This window comes from Eulemur rufifrons, chromosome 7, assembly GCF_041146395.1.
Source record: "Eulemur rufifrons isolate Redbay chromosome 7, OSU_ERuf_1, whole genome shotgun sequence".
In the NCBI taxonomy this organism is placed as follows: Eukaryota; Metazoa; Chordata; class Mammalia; order Primates; family Lemuridae; genus Eulemur; species Eulemur rufifrons.
The window spans coordinates 171,633,772-171,654,115 of NC_090989.1; positions in this window are offsets into that span (position 1 = coordinate 171,633,772).

The window sequence follows — 20,344 nt, forward strand, 5'->3', positions numbered from 1 at the left end:
AGAAGTCACCAACCTGATCATTAATCAAGAAACTTAAGTTTGTCCCTGAGAGATAATTCTCTAATTCTGAGAGAATAATAACATTTACTATGTAATGAAATTCATTGTGCAGAACATTCCCCAAGCATAAAAATCTACAGGACGTAGACAGATACTCAGGGCCATTTTTAGACACCTTCCTTAGGAGTAGGCTGTTCTTGGACATGGACTGTAAGGTTTTGCTTACATAGTTATTTTAGCCTTTACTATAATATTAATGCATAAAAAGTAAAGACTCAAAGAAAGAAGGAGGAAGGCCCCGGGAATGTTCTTCACAGAGGCAGACACAAAATGGGGTTGAAAAGCCCAATTATCTTCTGTCACTTATATCACACCAGTTGGAAACAGCTGTAACCCCAAGAGTGACCACGTATTACCTATCCTGCTCAGAGTCACCCCTGCATTTATTTTTGAGCAGATCATTCCACAGACAGAGAACGCAAGTGCCAATGGTCAGAGGGATGTGTCTAGGTGTCACACTATTTCGTCAGGCAATGATGAATCACACTGCGGCTTTCACATCTACTTTCCCATGACCTCTGAGCAACAAGGGAAAAGCCAAAGAACAATTCTGGCCCTTCGATTTCCCTAACAAAGCAACAGAAGGCCCAGATTAAACTGGCCTCTTTGAAACTTAAAAGGAACTATCATTTGTCGCCTTTTAAGAGGGCAAGCTGATTAATGGGCAGTGAATAATCACAGCACAATTCACTGATTAAATGTGCAGCCATTGTAAGTGCGGATTCAAACCCTTAGAAAGAAAGAAATGCAGACCCTTCTTGAGTTCAGCTGATTCTGCTTGTAAGTTTTGTATTTACAAAGAAAGTAAAAACTGCAAAGGCCATTTTTGAGGAAGAGCTTAAGAGACATGTGGGAAAAAGCAAAGGTTTAGCACAAGTTCTGAATGCAGTTAACTCATTAAACATAGTCTTGATGTTACAAACTATCTTATGCCACATCCACAGAAGGGCACAAAAGCTGGAAAAAACAACCCATCCTCACCAAAATGTCAACATTGTCTGAAAGTTTCCATGATGATGGTGATAATGGTGATGATGACAGCAATTATATTGTCAACTGGGTATTCTAAGCATTCTTCATGTATTAAATTGTTTATTCCTCAACAAAATATGAAACAGTGCTTATTAACCCCATTTTTACAGAGGAATCTGAGACATAGAGTTTAATGTGTCTGAAGTTACACAGGTGGTGATAACTTAAATTTGGGTAATCTGGCTCTAGCACATGTGCTTTTGATTCCTCCCAGTGTTGATACTGACGATGCTAATACACCAGCTGATGTGCTTACCTGGGTATCAGTGGGGCATTGGTTCCAGTACTCCTTGTGGATACTAAAATGTGTAGATGCGCAAGTCCTTGATATAAGACGGCATAGTTTTTGCATGTAACCTACATATATCCTCCCGTATATTTTAAATAATGTCTCGATTACTTATAATACTTAATACAATGTAAATGCTATGTAAATAGTTGTTATGCTGTATTGTTTTTTATTTGTATTATTTTTATTGTTGCATTGCTATTTTTTATTGTTTTTGTTCCTGAATATTTTCAGCCTACAGTTGGTTGAATCTGTGGATGTGGAACCCATGGGTACAAACGGCAAACAGTACTGAGTTGGAGAAGCTGTTGATTCAGTTCTGCTACCCGGTTTTCTAGATCCTAGTGCTACCCTGGTTTGTGTCCCTCTGGGTCTTAGTCTTCAAGTGTTGCCTTGATTCTGTGTGATCTCCAACATCCCTCCACAAATTCATTTTGGGCTTAAGTTGTTTAGTTTTTGTTGCGCCTAACCATATAACCCCAACTGGTACACCAGAACTACACGTTGAGCTATTCTATAGGCTAGGTAACATTTAGCTACATCTATCTCGTCTCCTTATAGAAGCACCCTGTTGGTCACAAAGGGAAGTGATTAGGTAGGATTCAAATAACCCTGCTGATGAAAGTCAATGTAACCATATTTTTAAAGAAAGAAAACACATTTAAAATGCCCCCCAAACTCTCCGTGTTTGTTTCATTAACTGAACTTAGCACTGAACCAAGAATCAGAAGACCTGACTGCTAGACCCAGCTCAACTACAAAAAGACTGTGTGATGTTGGGCAAGTTATTTCCCTTCTCTGAGCTTATTTCATATCTGTAAAATGCAGTAGGGAGGGTCTTTAAATATTCTACTCAGAAGCTAAAGTTTCTGAGGTTCTAAATGGAAAAGATCTGCTTTAGAAATTACTGAGGAATTGAGTAGACACATCTCGAGACCTCTTTTTCCTGGAAGTGAAGACATTTTTTCTCATACAGGTTGGCAGAGTTAAGTTCCAACTGGACTCCTTGAAGTGGAAATCTTACGGTGAGCATGCCATGGAGGAGCCAGGATCTTTCTTGTGCTTGTAACAATCTCACCATGTAAGAGGAGAGCTCCAAAGGTCAGGATTACCAATTAGCTGACTGGGATCTAATTATGGACCAACCCCAAGGAGGTCAGTAATAAATACCACTTAATTCTGAGCTACTAGTAAGTGAGTTTCAGATAAACTTGGATCTTCAAAGGAAATTTCTGTTGAAGCAACATTTATCATAAAGCCTATTTGATTATTTTGTTGGCAACTGTTCAAATTTTATAGTTTCAAGGTTCAGATATATCACTAAGAGGAACAAAGAAAAAAATAACACCAGTCATTTAAAATAAACAGTTTGAGTCCTGAAATGCATTTATCTTTTCATCTTACTTCCTCATCTTATACTTCGCTGACCTCCAAAAGCCACACAAACCACAAGCTTCCTAAAGCTACTCCTGACCTGTTTCTGCTTGTTCTGGAGTTCGTCCCTTTTGCAACTCAGTGACATCATTTCACAGCCCTGTGGTCAGTGGCCTTGAGATGTGTAAAATGGTCAATTCATATGGTGAAAAGCTAAGTATCAAAGGATTTTAATCAATTTTATCTAGAGCTACATTCATCAGACAGGATGACAGAACATAATTGATGGAAAAAGTTTGCTTCTTCCAAGTATCAGAAAAACTTAGGCACACAAACTTATAAGGCATAAGAAATACTAAAATATTTATTCCTATATCGATGTTGGTTTTCTTTCAAAAACAATTTCAGAACACATTTTTCCCCAATCATTAATTTTTCTGATTTCATCAGTTAACATCAAGGTTAAGATTAAATGAGATAATATATGGAAAGCCATTAGCACAGCTTTGGGGCTTTACAGTAGCTGCCAACTCTTGTGCTCTGACGTTGAACCAGGCACTGTTATGAATTGTACTTACATTATTTAATCCTCACTGCCCTTTAAAACAGATGCTATTACTATTGCTATTTTCCTGATAAGGAAACTGAAGCTCAGAGTGGTAGAGTAGTGTGCCCAAGGTCACACAGCAAGGGAGTGGCAGAGCTAGGGGCCATATCTAGGTCTCCAGTTAGGGTTCGTTCTTTTACCTACTCTGTCATATTAACAAATACAAGGTGAACCTGAAGGGAAAAGCAAGCCGACTGTGGTTTGTTGAAAACATTGAAATACTGAACATTATGCCAAAGGGAAAAAAGCATTTTCCCCCTTTTAAATGGCATTGTTAGGAATTACTGAGGCTATTGTGTGTGTATGTGTGACATCTGATGTCTTGTCCATGAGCCACCAGCACACCCCACGATTTTGCATCTGACCCCGATGGTCCGGCGTCTTCCTGATGGTATGCTTTAGTGCGGTGGGGGTGGGAGGTCGTCATCCTTAATGTGGGCTTCTCATTATTGGGAGGTAAACACTAGAGTTGTGACCTGAGCAAGGACTGGCTTTGAGCAGAGTTTGCATCCACAAGAAGATCCATCTGTGCAGTCTCCTTTGGGGGGTTGGGGGTGTCACATATTTATCTCCAGAGAATTTGACACAAGCCATTTGTCAACCACAGTCACACGTGTTTGCTGTTACCACGCTTTCTCCTTTTAGTCAAAGCAATAACTCCTCATTTTGAGAGCACAACTGTGGGGTGCCAGGTGTTGATATTTTAGAAACAAACAGCAGTAAGGACAGCTGTGGTGGTGGATTGCAATTTTTTTTTTTCCGCACCAAGCTGGTGATAGCACGCTGTGCCAGATGAAATTAAAGAGTTTCAGATAGTAAGTCTTTGCATCGCCACCATAATGCATGATTTCTGATGACCTTTCTCTGAGGGACTCTCCCTGGAATTTACCTTCATTCAGAAGCCCAGAGCTTCAAAGAATGATTGTGCAGAGGCACTCACACTTCCTGAATGCTGTCAGAGAGATCCTGCAGATTTTCCTGTGCTTACCACATCCTTGCAGCCTCTCCACCATTGTGTCTGTTCATTATCATTCATCAATACGCCCATTTTCATGTCCATTCAAATGCAATGTGACATTTCCTTTCATTTTCCTTTGTGGGTCAATGTCCTTCTGAGCCTCACAAGTGGGGTTGGTTACGGCATAATTATTACTGCTTTGGGTAAAAATCATTTGTATGTTCTGATTTAATTAAGGGAGAAATAATTTAATGAGATTTCCACGAACTCTTTTGTTTCTCAGGTAAAAGCAGTGCAGTGTTAACAAAAATCGTCTCCAGATTCTTTGATAGGTAGAAAAATCAGGCCCTCAAATAAAGCAAAATTTTAGTTCAGAGTTCAGTACAGGATTAGTGGGACATTACTTTGATATTTTAATTGTTCAGTTTACAGATACTTAACCACTTTGAGAATCTTTTTTTTCTGTACTTTAAAAAAAAATTTCAGAATATTACGGGGTACCAATGCTTTGGTTACATAAATTGCCTTTGCACTGCCTGAGTCAGAGCTACAAGCATGCCCATTCCCCCAGAGAGCGCACACCACACCCATTAGGTGTGAATTTACCCATCCCATCCTCACCCCCCACCTGCCCGACGCCCTGTGAATGTTACTTCCTTGTGTGCATGTAAGTGTTGATCGATTAGTACCAATTTAATGGTGTGTACATGTGGTGCTTGTTTTTCCATTCTTGTGATACTTCACTTAGAAGAATGGGCTCCAGCTCCATCCAGTATAATACAAGAAGTAGTTCACCATTTTTTATAGCTGAGTAGAACTCCATGGTATGTATACATGTACCACATTTTATTAATCCACTCATGTATTGATGGGCACTTAGGTTGTTTCCACTTCTCTGCAATTGTGAATTGTGCTGCTTTAAACATTCGAGTGCTGTTGTCTTTTTTATAGAATGTCCTTTTTTCCTTTGGGTAGATATCCAGTAGTGAGATTGCTGGATCAAATGTTAGTTCTACTTTTAGTTCTACGAGATATCTCCATACTACTTTCCATAGAGGTTGTATTAATACTAGTTTGCAGTCCCACCAGCAGTGTATGAGTGTTCCTATCTCTCTGCATCCACACCAACATTTGTTGTTTTGGGAGTTTTTCATAAAAGACATTCTCACTAGAGTTAAGTGGTATCTCATTGTGGTTTTAATTTGTTTTCTCCTGATGATTAGAGATGTTGAGAATTTTTTCATATGTTTGTTGGCCATTAGTCTATCCTCTTTTGAAAAGTTTCTATTCATGTCCTTTGCCCACTTTTTCTCTTTGAGGATCTTGTGAAAGCTATGTACCTCCTCCAAGAAAAAAATGCAAATATGCCCAAGGTTTTGCATATACTTTCAGGTTTTCGTGGATCCAGTGAAAGCTTTACCATATATATGCTAGACCTGTGCTAAGGGAACTTTCTGTGATGAAATGTCCATATATGCACTGGAATGGAAATTCCCATTCCAATGTGGTAGCCACCGGCCACATGTGTCTACTGAGCATTTGAAATATGGCAGGTACGAATGAGGAACTGAATTTTTAATTTAATTTAATTTAAATTTGAAGAGCCACATGTCGCTAGGAGCTACCGCACTGGTTAGTTAGCTCTAGACTAGAGGTTCACAGACATCACATTAAGAACCCATTTCATATGGGCTTATTTTTTTTTAAAACAGCTTTATTGACATATAAGTCACATACCATACAATTTGCACATACCATATTTAAAGTATATAATGTAATGGTGTTTAGCATATTCACCGGTAGGCAAACCATCACCACAATCAATCTTAGAACATTTTTATCACCCCAAATCCCATTAACAGTCATTCACCACTTCCCCTCACTCTCCCTGATCCCTGGGTGACCACAAAGCTACTTTTTCTCCATAGATTTGTTTATTCTGGACATTCCATGTAAATGGAATCATGTGACTTTTTTTGTGACTCGCTTCTCTAGATCATTCTTTAAAATGTTCTTTAGAATGTTTTTAAGACTCATCCATAATAGTAGCAATGATACTGATCATGATGCATCTGTACTTCATTCCTTTATATTGTTTAATTCCATTGTATGGATTTATTACATTTTGCATATCCATTCATGAATGAATTGATGGACATTTGAGTTGCTTGTACTTTTTGGCTATGATGAATGATGCTGCTATGAACATTCATGTACAAGTATTTGTGTGAATGTATGTTTTTAATTGTCTTGGGTATATACCTAGGCGTGGAATTGCTGGGTCATATGGTAACTCATCTATAGTGTTTTAAGGAATTGCCAAACTGTTTTTCTAAGTGGCTGTACTAGTACCATTTTATATTCCCACCAGTAATGTATGCGTGCTCCAATTTCTCCACAATCTTGCTAACACTTGTTATATATCTTTTATAGTTTAGCCATCCTAGTAGGGAGTAAAGTGGTATCTTCTTATGGTTTTGGCTTGTATTTCCCTAATGGCTAATGATGTTGAGCCTCTTTTTATGTGCTTATTGGCCATTGTTTTTTTTTTTTTTTTTATAAATGTCTATTTAAATCCTTTCCCAGTTTTTTGAATGGGCTGTCTTTTTATTGTTGAGTTGTAAGCATTCTTTATCTAATCTGGACAAGTCCCTTATCATACATATATGATTTATATCATATTAATATTTATATTTTATACATAAAATATTTGCAAATATATTCTCTCATTCTCTGGATTCTCTTTTTACTTTCTTAATGGTGTCCTTTAATTCATAAAAGTTTTTAATTTTAATGAATTAAAACTCATCCATTTTTTTTTTTTTTGTTTGTGAATTGTGCTTTTGATGTCTTACCAAAGAAACCATAACCTCATCGAAGGTCATGAAGATTTACCACTATGCTTTCTTTTAACAGTTTTATAGATTTAGCTCTTACGTTTTAGTCTATGATAAATCTTGAGTTCATTTTTGCATATGGTATGAAGAAAGGGTCCAACTTTATTCTTTTGCATGTGGATATCCAATTGTCCTAGGATGCTTTCTTTTTTAAAAAAAATTTTAATTAAAAATTTAAAATACAAAAAATAATTTAAGAAATCAATTCCCTAGTATTTTTCCTTTCAATGCAGGAATGTGATCCCCTTTTCCATTTGTTCAAATCTTTTTTCCCCTTATTTTTAGTTGACACATAATTGTGCATAGGGGATACCAAATGATATTTTAATACATGTATACAATGTGTAATGATCAAATCAGGGCAGTTAGCATACCCGTCACCTCGAATATTTATCATTTCTTTGTGTTGTGAACATTCAAAAGCTTCTCTTTTAGCTTTTTGAAAATATACACTAAATTGTTGTTAACCATATTCACCCTGTAGTGCTACAGAACGCTTGAACTTATTCTTGCTGGCTAGCTGTGATTTTGCATCTATTAACCAACTTCTCCTTATCTTCCTCTCTTCTCTGCCCTTCCCAGCTTCTAATAACCACTATTCTGCCCTCTACTTCAATGAGCTCAATTTAACCCTTTCTTGAAAGGCCTATTTTTTGCTTTTTGAATTGTCTTGGCACCTTTGTCAAAAATCAATTAACCATAAATGTAAGGGTTTATTTCTGGACTCTCATTTCTATTTTTTTGATCTATGTCTATCTCTAGGCAAGTATCACACTGTCCTGATTACTATAGTTTCGTAACAAGTTTGGAAATTGAAAAATGTGAGTTCTATAGCTTTGTTCTTTTTCAAGATTATTTTGACTATTCCAGGTCTTTTTCATTTCCATACGAATTTTAGGATGAATTTGTCAATTCCTGTAAAAAAAATAAAATCCAGCTGGGATTTTGATAAAGATTCTGTTGAATCAGACGATCAATTTGGGAAGCATTGCCTTCTTACCAACAGCAAGTCTACTGATCCATGTATATACATCCACATCCTTGAATATATTCATTTGAAATTCTTCTCCAGCAATTCTGTTCCATAACTTTTTTCTTTCATTCGCTTCAAAATTTTTCACATCCATCTGCTAACATAGAATCATTTTCAAACTCTAATATTATAAGAATAATCATAATATCTTTTGTGACACCTCAACTTATTCATTTTTTTATTGTCTAGTATGTTCAGTGCACATTGTTGAACATTCCTGATTTTAGTAATTTGAGTCTTCTCTCTTTTTTCCCTAGTCAGTTTAGCTAAAGATTTGTCAATTTTGTTAATCTTTTAGCAGAAACAACTTTTAGTTTCATTGATTTTTTTTGGTATTTTCTATTCTCTGTTTCATTAATTTCTCCTCTAATCTTTATTATTTCCTTCTTTCTGCTAGTCTAGCTGGCTCTTCTTTTTCCAGTGTCTTAACACGGAAGGTCAGGTTATTAACTGGAGATCTTTCTTCTCTTTTGATATAGGCATTTATAACTATAAATTTTCCTTTAAAGAACTGCTTTAGCTGCATCCCATTAGTTTGGTACGTTGGGTTTCATTTTCAGTCATCTCAAATTATTTTCTGATTTCTCTTGTAATTTCTTTTTTGATCCACTGGTTATTTAGACATATAGGTTCATTTAAGTGTTATTTAGTTCAATAATTTAATTACAGAAGGGAAAAATACCAATTTCTCATCTGCTATGTTTTGACTTTTAAAAGTGAGTCATTTGGATTTAGCAAATAAACACATTTTCTGTACTTTATGTTAATTTTCAGTTCTGTATCTTTGTATCTGTTTCTCAGGCTTGAGTATGTACACAAGTCACCTGGAGATTTTGCTAAAATACAGACAGACTCTGTAGGGTTGGTGTGGTCCCTGAGATTGTGCATTTCTTACAGGTTCCCAAGTGCTGCTGGTTCTGCTGCTGTTGGTTCAGAGAATACACTTTGAGAAGGAAGGCTCTGTGCAACTACTTAGAATACCCTTCCCATTTATTCTTCATGATTAGGCTCAAATGGCCCTTTCCTTCAAAATTCCTATCCCCTGTCCCTCTAATCAGAAGTGAATATATTCTGTTCTGTAACTTCTGACATCTTCACACCCTTTATTTGTACTTACCCCATTCTTTTATTTATTTATTTATTTGTGAATGAGTGAATGAGACAGAGTCTTCCTCTGTTGCCCAGGCTAGAGTGCAGTGGCATCAGCCTAGCTCATTGCAACCTCAAACTCCTGGACTCAAGCGATCCCTGCCTCAGCCTCTCTAATAGCTGGGACTACAGGAGTGCACCACAGCACCCAGCTAATTTTTCCATTTTTGGTAGAGAGGGGGTCTTGCTCTTGCTCAGGCTGGTCTCAAACTCCTGACCTCAAGCGATACTCCCACCTTGGCCTCCCAGAGTGCTAGGATTACGGGAGTGGGCCACCACTCCCGGCCTATCCCATTCTTTTAATCATTTCTTTATACAGTGCTTTCTCCCAAAGGACCATGAGGCTAAGGAGAACAGGGTTTTGTTCTCTTCGTGACTGTATGCCTATTGTCTGACTTAGTGTCTGAGGGTTTGAACCAGATGCTTATTAACTATTCACTGAATGTATGATAATAGCTAACACTTACTGTGTGTCAGCTCTGTGCCATTGCCAGCACAGTGTCAAGTGCTTTGTAGACATCATCTCATTTCATCATCAGACCAGCCCTGTGAGGAAGTTCTTATTATAATCCCCATTTTGCATATGGGAACTGAAAATCTTATCTGCGTTCATGATGAGCTGAATTTGTTCCTGGTTCCCTCAGAAAATTAACTGAGTCTAATTTAACTACACTGACCAAATCTCTGGGGAATCTAACACATGTTGCATTTTATTAGTGCATATTAGGACAGCCAGTTCAAAAAAAGAGAAACAGCAAAACACTGTTTCCTCCTATGCCTGTGTGGGATGGTGAAACAGGTGGGCAGCATTGCTGGTGCTGCCACCTGGCCCTGCCCTCAGTTCTTCCTGTGTGGTCAGTGCGTTCGCCTCCATCTCAGTCTCCGTCCTCCAGCCCCTCTCTTCTGTGCATCCTCTAAGATGTGGATTAGGTTGTGCCACTGCCTAAAATGTTCTATGATTCATAGCTGCCTTATAAGATAGTGCCCAAAGTCCATAAGGCAGCTTAGCATTTTCCTTCAAGAGAACTTTCTAGCATCTCCTCCTTCTATCTCCTTCACATACACTATTCTTCTGGAATCCAGAATGATTACTCATTCCCCAAACATGGCAGACTTTTAGTTGTGTCTTTGCACACTCTCTTCCTACTGTTCTCAGTGTCCTTCCTCCCTTTATCAACCTGTCCCTTGCTTACTCATTCTTTAGGACCCAGCTCCTACCAGTTCTACTGAAAAATAGTCTCAGTTCCACTCCGGGCTCCAGGCTTCCTACTCTGTGCATCCTTTGAATCACACACATACCTCCGATATAGTTGGCATGTTTTATCAAACCAGTCTATTTCTATGTTTCCATCACTAGGCTGTGAGCTCCTTCAGGGCAAGAAATATTTCATCTTATTTCCAGGACCAAACACAAAACTTAGGACTCAGTGGATGTTGTTGAATAAACAAATTTGGTTAAAATATAAGTGGGTTGGGACTAAGACACCAAGCTTATCTACAACCAGAGCACTTTTGCATTCATTCCGAAGGCTTTTCATGTGTCTAATTTCTACAACAAATATCACATCTGCTTTGAATTTGAGTTGTATTTGTGCACGGAATTGTGAGTTCCTCAAAAGGGCTGGAGTTATAGCACATTCGTCTTTGTATCTCTCGGCTCACGTAGGACAGTGTCTTGCACATAGAAACCATTCCATAAAGGTTTGCAGAACTGCAATGAGCTTAACTAGATTCACAGGTTTTAGCCGAGTTATTATAAAGCCTCCCACTCCTCTGGGGAAACAATTATCTCCAGCGCAGGAGTGAGGGATCTATTGCAATGCTGTTTGATGTTTCACACGCTCACATTCCTATGGCAAGAGACATCTTTGAAACAGATGGGTGTGCTGTCTACTCTGATTACATCAGTCAACACCCAACCCAGATAACAGCAATACAGTGAATGTGAAAAGAGATGGAGTCATTTTAGAATGCAGAAGTCAATTGAAGACTTAGTAATGATTCACAGAGAGCAATGTATTTCAGTTTGAAATGGTGTTCATAGCTCCATTCTCTTTTTCTTTTGTTGTATCATAAATGAATTTATGGATGAGTATCAGAGAATAGCTCTCTTAATGACCTCTTCACATTAGCGGCCTCAGACTCACTCTTTTTCTCACTCACCATTCTGTAAGCACTTACTGAGAGCATCAGATAAGCACAAAGGACTGTGCTAGGTACTACTGGGATAGAAGATTAGGTAGAGAAAATACAGAATCAAAAAACAAAACATTCTTGGGTACTTTAAAGTAATATTTTCAATATCAAATGCAAGAAAATTCATATGCAAATAGACACTATAACACCTGTAACTGCTTTAGGCCATATGGGGTTTTTAATTCAAATTTGCTGTTGGATACTGTAAAATCAATAGCTTAGATAATGATTCTAATGGTTATATATTATCAACATTTCCAGCTCTAAGACAGTAATAATTGAAATTAATGTAACTGCTCCTGGGATGAAGATGAATATTAATATGGCCACTGCTTTCTTCACCAAACTCTTCTCCTTCCACATTTCTGCCTTCTTCCATATACTTCAGCCACATTGGCCTTTGTTCAGAGTTTTGGACACTTTCAGCCCCTATGCAAGGCTTGCACTCGCTGTTCCTTGTGCCTGGAACATTCTTATCTCCTCTTCCCCATTCACATGCATAACCCCTATGTATCCTTCATGTCCCAGGGCAGTGTCACTTCCTCAGAAAAGCCTTCCCTGATTTCCTTGACCAGGTCATAGCCTACTCTCATGCACCCTCCCAGCACCATAAACTTTTCCTTTAGAGCATTTATGACAGTTACAATTTTGCTTGTTTTTAAAAATAGTCTTGTTCTTATTGGCTTTTCTGCCACCTCTATTAGACTATAAATTCACAAAAGTAGGAATACAATTTCTTTTTGTTTACTACTGGCTCAGTGAAGTGCAGGGAACATAGTAGGCACTCAACAAAAAGTTGTTGAATAAATTAATAAAAAATCAGTTGAGATGTTAGGAAAACAATATTACTATAATTATTTACCATTTTAATATTAGAGATTGGAAATGATTCTATATTTGCAGATAGATAGAAAAACATCGGAAATGAATGAAAGAAAAGAGCTGTAGAACAGGAATGCTGGAGAAGAATCTCGAATGTATTCAAAGATACAGAATCAAGGTGGATTCTAAAAACATGAAGAATGATAGACTAGATACCCTGCATAGATGGATAAATTATAAGAACTGTCCAAAAAACTGTGATGGTAAGAAAAATATGACCCATAGACCTTTCAGACTCTAAGAAAAAGAAAACAGTGACACAAGGCAAACATCTTCACATATATGGTGAAAAGGTAGACTCCTCCTGGACTGAGTCTGAAAGACAGATGACAATATAACTACTTTACAGATCAGTTGATCAAAACTCTAACTGAATCTACCCTGGCAATTTCACCAATGTGAACTATGAACTAAGCACATCAATTATGTATGCAAGAGTGAAGTGAGGGCATGGGCGTGTGGAAATGAAACACTGTGATTAATACACCTGTCAGAAATTAGAATGCTATACCAGTTGGTGATTTGCCTTAAGCTTCTTTTCCGGAAAGCTCATGTTGCAAAAGATGCCAGTTGTTCAACTTGACACCACCATTTGTTTTTGGTGGACCACCTAGAATGGGGTCTTGGACTCAATTCTGTATTGAAATAAATAAGAAAATGGCTCCTTTCTTAGGCTCAAAGAAGCCTGTGGGCTGCTATGGGATGTGGATGGTCAGGTGGAACACTTGGTTCAACAACAAAACTCTCCTTTATGAAAGCTTGTAGAAAACTCTTGGTTAGCAGTGGGGTGAGTGTTTTCCACAGGTAACTTCCAAAGTCTCTAGGGCCCTGGCACAAAGGAACCTGGTTCCCTGAGAAATTACAGAACCTTTTAAAAGAGTAGGCCTCAGGAAATAAGCTTGTACTCTGATTATTTAAATGCTCAGACAGGAAATAGTACCAGCATTGCCATGATGTGAAATCCCCAGGCCCAAGGGAATAGGTTCTTGCTCTGAAGTGACAGTCTGACCTGTTTTCTCTGCCTATGCTCAACCTTATCCTCCATCCTTTCCTAATTCCTGATACATTGTACCTTCCTTGCTCTGTAAGTGGTGGGCTCCTGTGCAACATGATTCTTGTACAGAGCCTATGATTAATTAAAGAAGAGACAGAGGCTTGGGTAATCAATTGTGCAATTCACCTGTTCATAACCAATTTCATGCTTGCTATCACCCACTCAGTGGCACATGGCCAATCTCTCAAAGGTCTGGGGTGAATTTGCACATGTGGGGTGTGCAGAAAATCCTCTGGGCATGATATTAGTGGCAATGTAAGTTACTTGGCTACACAATACTTAATGGAATGTGTTTCATCCTAAAGGATAAAACAGAGAAATTCTTTCAAAACGAAATTTGACAACATTCATCGTGCATCAGAAAATGTTCATAACTTTTGACACAGCATTAACACTTTGCTTTTTAAAACCTACTAGAAGGAAGTAATCTGTACACTGAGAAAAACTATGTGCACAAAGATACTTATCACTATATTTTTATAGTAGTAAAAAAAAAATAGAAATAAACCAAATGGCAAATAGACGAACTGTTAAGTAAAATGTGGTATAATCAATCTGGAAATTAAGTGGTTATTGTCAAGGGTAGTTATCAAGACTAGGAAGGAAGCACATTTATATAACATTTTTCAAATGACAAAATTTAGAAATGGAAGACCCAATAATGGTCACCAGGGATGAGGGATGGTGGGTCGTAGGTGGGTGTGGTTCTAATAGAGCAATAGGAGGGATCCTTTTGGTGATGGACTTGCCTAGTTTCTTGACTGTGATGGTGGATACTTTAATCTACACATGTGAAATAATAGATAGAACTAAATACACATACAAATGAGTAGCAGTAAATTTGGGAACATCCAAAAAAAGAAAGACTAGGAAACAAACTGAAAAAAAAAAGCTTAGAACTAATATAAAATGAAAAAGTATCAGAATACAAAGTTAAATGTATATGCTTATCATAAATAGTAAAATATACATATAATAAAATGCTACAAGGAAATACATTAAATTGTACCGGGGGGTTTAAATTGTGGGCTTATTGACTATTTTCATTCTCACCTTTATTTTCTAAATATACACTCTTATGACTGTGATTTTTCAAAACAGAACTTTATAGAGATATAATTCACATACCCATAAAGTTCACTCTTTTAAAGTGTACAACTCAGTGATTTTTAGCATATTCACAGAGTTGTGCAAACATCACCACTATCTAATTCCAGAACATTTTCATCATCCCTAAGAAAGTTGGTGTCCTTTAGCAATCAGTTCCTATTTTCTTCCCCTAGCTCATAGCAATCATCAATCTATTTTTATTCTGTACGAACTGCCTATTCTGGAGATCCCAAATAAATGGAATCACACAATATAGCCTTTTGGGTTTGGCTTCTTTCACTTAGCATAAGGTTTTCACAGTTCATCCTTGCTGTAGTATATATTAATACTTAATTCCTTTTAGGTCAAATAATATTCCATTGTACAGATATATCACATTTTATTTATCCATTTGTCAGCTGATGGACCTTTGCGTTATTTCCACTTTTGGCTATTATAAATAGTACTATCAGGAACATTAATCTACAGGCAATTATTTTCATTTATCATAGGTATATACCTAGGAGAATTGCTGCGTCATAAGGAAGCTCTATGTTTAACTTTTTAATGAATTGCCAAACTCTTTTTCCAAGTGATAGCACCATTTTATGATGCAATGTGTGAGGGTTTCAATTTCTCCACATGTTCATCAACACTTGTTACTATTTGTCTTTTTGATCTTAGACATCCTAGTGAGTGTGAAGTGTATCTCATTGTAGTTTTGATGTGCATTCCCTTATGATTAATGATTCTGAGAATTTTTTATGTGATTATTGTCAATTGTGTATCTTCTTTGGAGACATGTCGATTCAAATCTTTTACTCATTTTGAAGCAAAGGCTATTCCCAGTTTTGTTGTTGAGTTGTAAGAACTCTTTGTATATTCTTGATACAAGCCTTTTATGAGATATATGATTTATAATTTTTTTCCATTTCATTGTTTATCATTTCACTTTACTGATGTTCTTCTTGAAGCTCATATATTTTAATTTTGATAAAGTTCAACACAGGTGTTTTTTCTTTTGCTACTTGTACTTTTGGCAATATACCTAAGACATCATTACTTGAGCTAAGGTCATTAAGATTTACTCCTGTGTTTCCTTCTAAAAGTTTTAAAATTTCAGCACTTAATTTTAGGTCTGTGATCTGTTTGAGTTAATTTTTGTGTATGGTGTAAGGAAAAGTTCGAACTTCATTCTTTGATATGTGGAATCCTTGTTGAAAATCAGTTAATCATATAAGGGCTTCTTTATGGACTTTCAGTTCTATTTCATCGACTTACATGTCAATCCTTATGCAGTAGCACATTGTCTAAAATACTGTAGTTTTATAGTAAGTTTTTAAATTGGGAAGTGAATTATCTTTGTTTTTCTTTTTCAAGTTTTGGCTATTTCAGGTCCTTGTATTTCTACATGAATTTTAGGATAAGCTTATCAATATTCACAAAAGTAGCAGCTAAGATTTTTATAAGAATTCTACTGAAGCAATAGATTGGTTTGGGAAAGTGTTACCATCTTAGTGATATCAAATCTTTTGATCCATGAATCTGGATTTTCTTTCCATTTCTTTATGTCTTTTTAGATTTCTTTGAATAAAGTTTTGTAGCTTTCAGTTTATAAGCTTTATACTTCTTTAGGTAAATGTATTCCTATGCATTTTGTTCTTTTTGATGCTATTATGGATGGAATTATTTTCTTAATTTCATTTTTGGATTCTTCATTGGTAGCATATAGAAATACTATTAATTTTTGCATGTTGATCTTATATATGGAACTTTGCTGAACTTTTTGAGTATGTGCTGTTAAAGTAAGAATCACTCATCTAATGAGGAAGAATATTAGGGTTCTCCCTCAATCTTGCCAAAAGATGTGGCTACTCTGGGAATCTCCATTCAGGCCTGAAGACACCCTGCAAATATGCTGCTCACTGGCATGAGAAGAGGATAGTGGCAACTCAGGAATCTTATGGTTCTGGCAAGATGGTACTCTCAGCTAGTGTGTCTAGAGATAGTGGGTAAAATATGATATAATTTGTGCCTAGCAAATTCAGTCCATGTTGGACTGAATGTTTAGCATTCATATATTGGAGTCCTAATACCTAATGTGATAGTGTTTGGAAATGGGGTTTTTAGAAGGTAATTAGGTTTAGATACAAGAGGGTACAACCCCGATGATGATATTAGTGCCCTTGTAAGAAGAGGAAGAGATCAGAGCTCACTTTCTCTCCATGATGTGAAGATACAGTAAAAAAAGTGGCTCTTAGGAAACCAGGAAGAAGGCCCTTATCAGACATTGAATATGCTGGCACCTTGATCGTGGACTTCCCAGTCTCCAGAACTGTGAGAAGTAAATGTCTATTGTTTAAGTCACCCAGTCTGTGGTATTTTGTTATAGCAGTCTGGATTAAGGCAATTTGTTAGTGTGGTAGAGATTGTAAGAAAAAAAGGCAAATCCCCAAGTGACAGAATATGTAACAAAATGGATTTTGAGAACCAAAGCACCAGGCAAGTGAGCTGACCCTCCACCAGTCCTAGGAGATTCCTGCACTGGTAGCAGTTCTCACTTAGGATCTTAATGCCGTAGAACAGAAAATGAGTCTGAGAGCCTGATAAGATGGGGGGAGAGAACCCAAACCCGACATAAAGCTGGGCCCTCAAAGAATACAACTCCAGTGCAAAGAGGACAAATAATCTCTGCCCACCAGGCCAGGGAAGTGATAGGGAGCTTATTTTTGCATCTTGGCTTTGCATGGGAAAAAGCTAAATGCAAATTTCCTGGGATAAATCAAAGCTCTGAACTTGCATTCTTTGTGGATTTAAATTATATACTACTCAAGTGGAACAAAACCCAGAATCTCCCCTGCCACCAGCTGGGAGAGTAACAGAAACTGGTAATGGCCCAGCGGTAACCCTGGATTGTCTGAGAAAGGAATATAAAACCCACCCGGAAAGTGTACTTCAGTTAACCAGGCAACATGGGATTTACATACACTCGCACAAAACGAGCCCTATTTAAAATGAATACACAATCATACATAACAAAACACAAGAGAAAATGATCTGCCATGAAGAAGAATTAGCAAAAAAACAGAAACAATAACAAAAACAAAACTGAAGGATTAGAACCATAAAGACTTCTGATAAAACTATAATATGATAGAGATAATAAGTAAAATATATTTAAATTTTTTAAAAGGATGAAAGGAGTAGAAAGCAAAAGGAAAGAACACAATGCACAAATAAAAACCAAACATATTTGAAAAAATAACCAAGTAAAAAGACAAGAGAGCAGGTTCCTAGCAATCTGGAGAGAATGGTAGGTGGAAGGGAAAAGCCATCTGGGCTTATAAAAATGTGTCTGTCTCTCAGTGGTCGTGTTTTAGTTTCAAGGCATTAAGAAACACAATACACTTCTCAGTAAATGGCACTGTATTTAAATACCAATGCTCTTATTCCAAATATCTCCAACAGCTGTATTTCTTCAACCTTTAGCAATGAATTCTATAATTAGAGGACTGTAATAGATCCTGGATCAGAAGTCAGAAAAGGGTAACCAAGTGTCCTAGCCACTTAGCCCCTCATGCTTTGGGTACCACAAACCTCTGACGATGCCCTCTCACCCCTTGCAAAGGCCCACTTTATCTCAGCTCTGAATACCACTGGCTGAATCCAATCTATTCCTGCCTTGCTATTTTCTACTAAAAAGATAAGGCATTAATGGTACTCTGTTTTTCAATGCTTTCCTCTTTCAGAAACTGGTACAGATTTTTCTCAATTTGGAAACATATTCTTTGGCTTTCTATTTCAGAAATTGTTATATTTTTGCAATCAGTGGATTCTTCAGTGACAGTGATTTGTGTACAGTGATTTATAATCCTTTCTGGCTATTCAGGTCTCTGTCACACATTCCAATAGATCTGACTATTTTACTAATTTTTTTTTTTTTTTAACTGTGAATGCTCCCACTTTGTTCCTCACTCCCTCTTTCCCTGCAAAGTCATTCTGGTCATTTACTTTCTGTTCCACTTTAAAAAAATGCCAGCTATTCTTTAAGAAACTTGTGGTGGTGGTGAATGCATGAAATGTATTTTTACCTTAGTGAAATGTTAATTATTAGAACAAACTTTAAAGTTGATCCATAAACAGGGTTCTCAGTATTCACGTCTCCAGAAAAATTCAAACTAACAGCTCCTCAGAGTCACTGTCATTATACTTTAGCTGAGGACAAAGTATATTGCTTCTCTTCAAAAGATACTAAGTTACTCAAAAGTTATAATTCAACCTTTTCCCCAGATACTTGATGATTTTCTTATTAGAAACACAGGCACAGAAACTAATAGAAATGAATCACGTGCCAATGATTGGATGCTTAGGGTGTGGAAAATCTTGCTATCTGTATCTACATTTGCTGAAGAACACTTTTGCCCATGGGGGTGGGCAGGTCTGGTGTTAGGAAGTCTTTGGCAAGTCCCCCTGCCATAAAATCATTAGAAGTCACCAAGCTTTCTACTGACAACTGAGTCCTTTCTGAATCCAATGAGAAGTGGTACTATTCTGTCAGAGAATGGTCTGGGTCCTCATGAATCACTTCCTTTGTTGGGGCTTTGAATGCCTGTGTTGGAACAACTGGATTGGGACCAAAACAGGGGTATCTGCATAACTATGCTAAAATCAAATGTAGTCACTTTGATTCTTCTTTTAAGAATAGCTGTATGAAGAAAGAACATCCAGAATGGTGAAGAGTAAGGACCTCTAAAAATTTGCTCATCCATAAAAGCAATGAGAACATTGGCAAAAAATTGTCAGAATCAACTTATTCAGAATTCTGTAAATCGATCAAAGGTTTACAACAATCCAAGGAGCATTTATACAAGAAGAATGGCTGACACTCAGTAAGATTAGTGAGCTTTGAAGTATTTTAACTTGTCCTAAACCCATCCCCTTTGCCCCAATTCTGTGGTAGCCTTGAGAACCAACAAGCTCACAAGTAGGGTAGCAGCCAGTGGAGGGGACAGAATGGGTTTAGGGCTCTTCAAAAGCGCCATTCCCAGAGAATTTTCCAATTTGACCTATCTGGCAGCTCTCTGGAAACCCCCTGCTTACAGGGCTCACATTTATTTGACTTGATTCAGAGCTTACTCAATGCAAAAAGCCTTTTCCCTAGGCATTGGTAGAAAATAACCACTGGTAATTGTTTAACATTACAGCTGCCTGAGGTGAGAATATCAGCTGGGGCAAACAGAAGGCTGACCAAAAAACTTAAAAGGACAGGGAGGGGGATGAAACCCCATAGGAAGTTTTGAAAAGCTTTAATATATTCCAGGGGGTCTAAAAGACCATATGCATGGGCAGGGCTGTGTGCAAGCCCAGAAAAGACCTGAGAAGACTCTCTAACACCTGACCTTGAGGTTCTGAGAAAGCAGGAAGTGAAGGCTAAAGCAGGAATGTAAACTTCCCCACAACATTGAAAACATGCCCCAATAGGTACACAGAGCCCTTTGGCAAAGCCTGGGAGACTTATTAAAGGCATTTAAGGAAATCTGTATCCAATCATTAACTGACTACTAAGCTAAGCAAACTGAGACTTTAGTGGCCATACAGGGACAAAAAAGACAAACTTTACAGACTTAGTTTAGGAAAGTCACTAAACAAATGACAACAGTAAGAACAACAATAAATAGCAGCAACAAGAAACCCTGAAAACATGAATCTAATTACAAGAGTTGC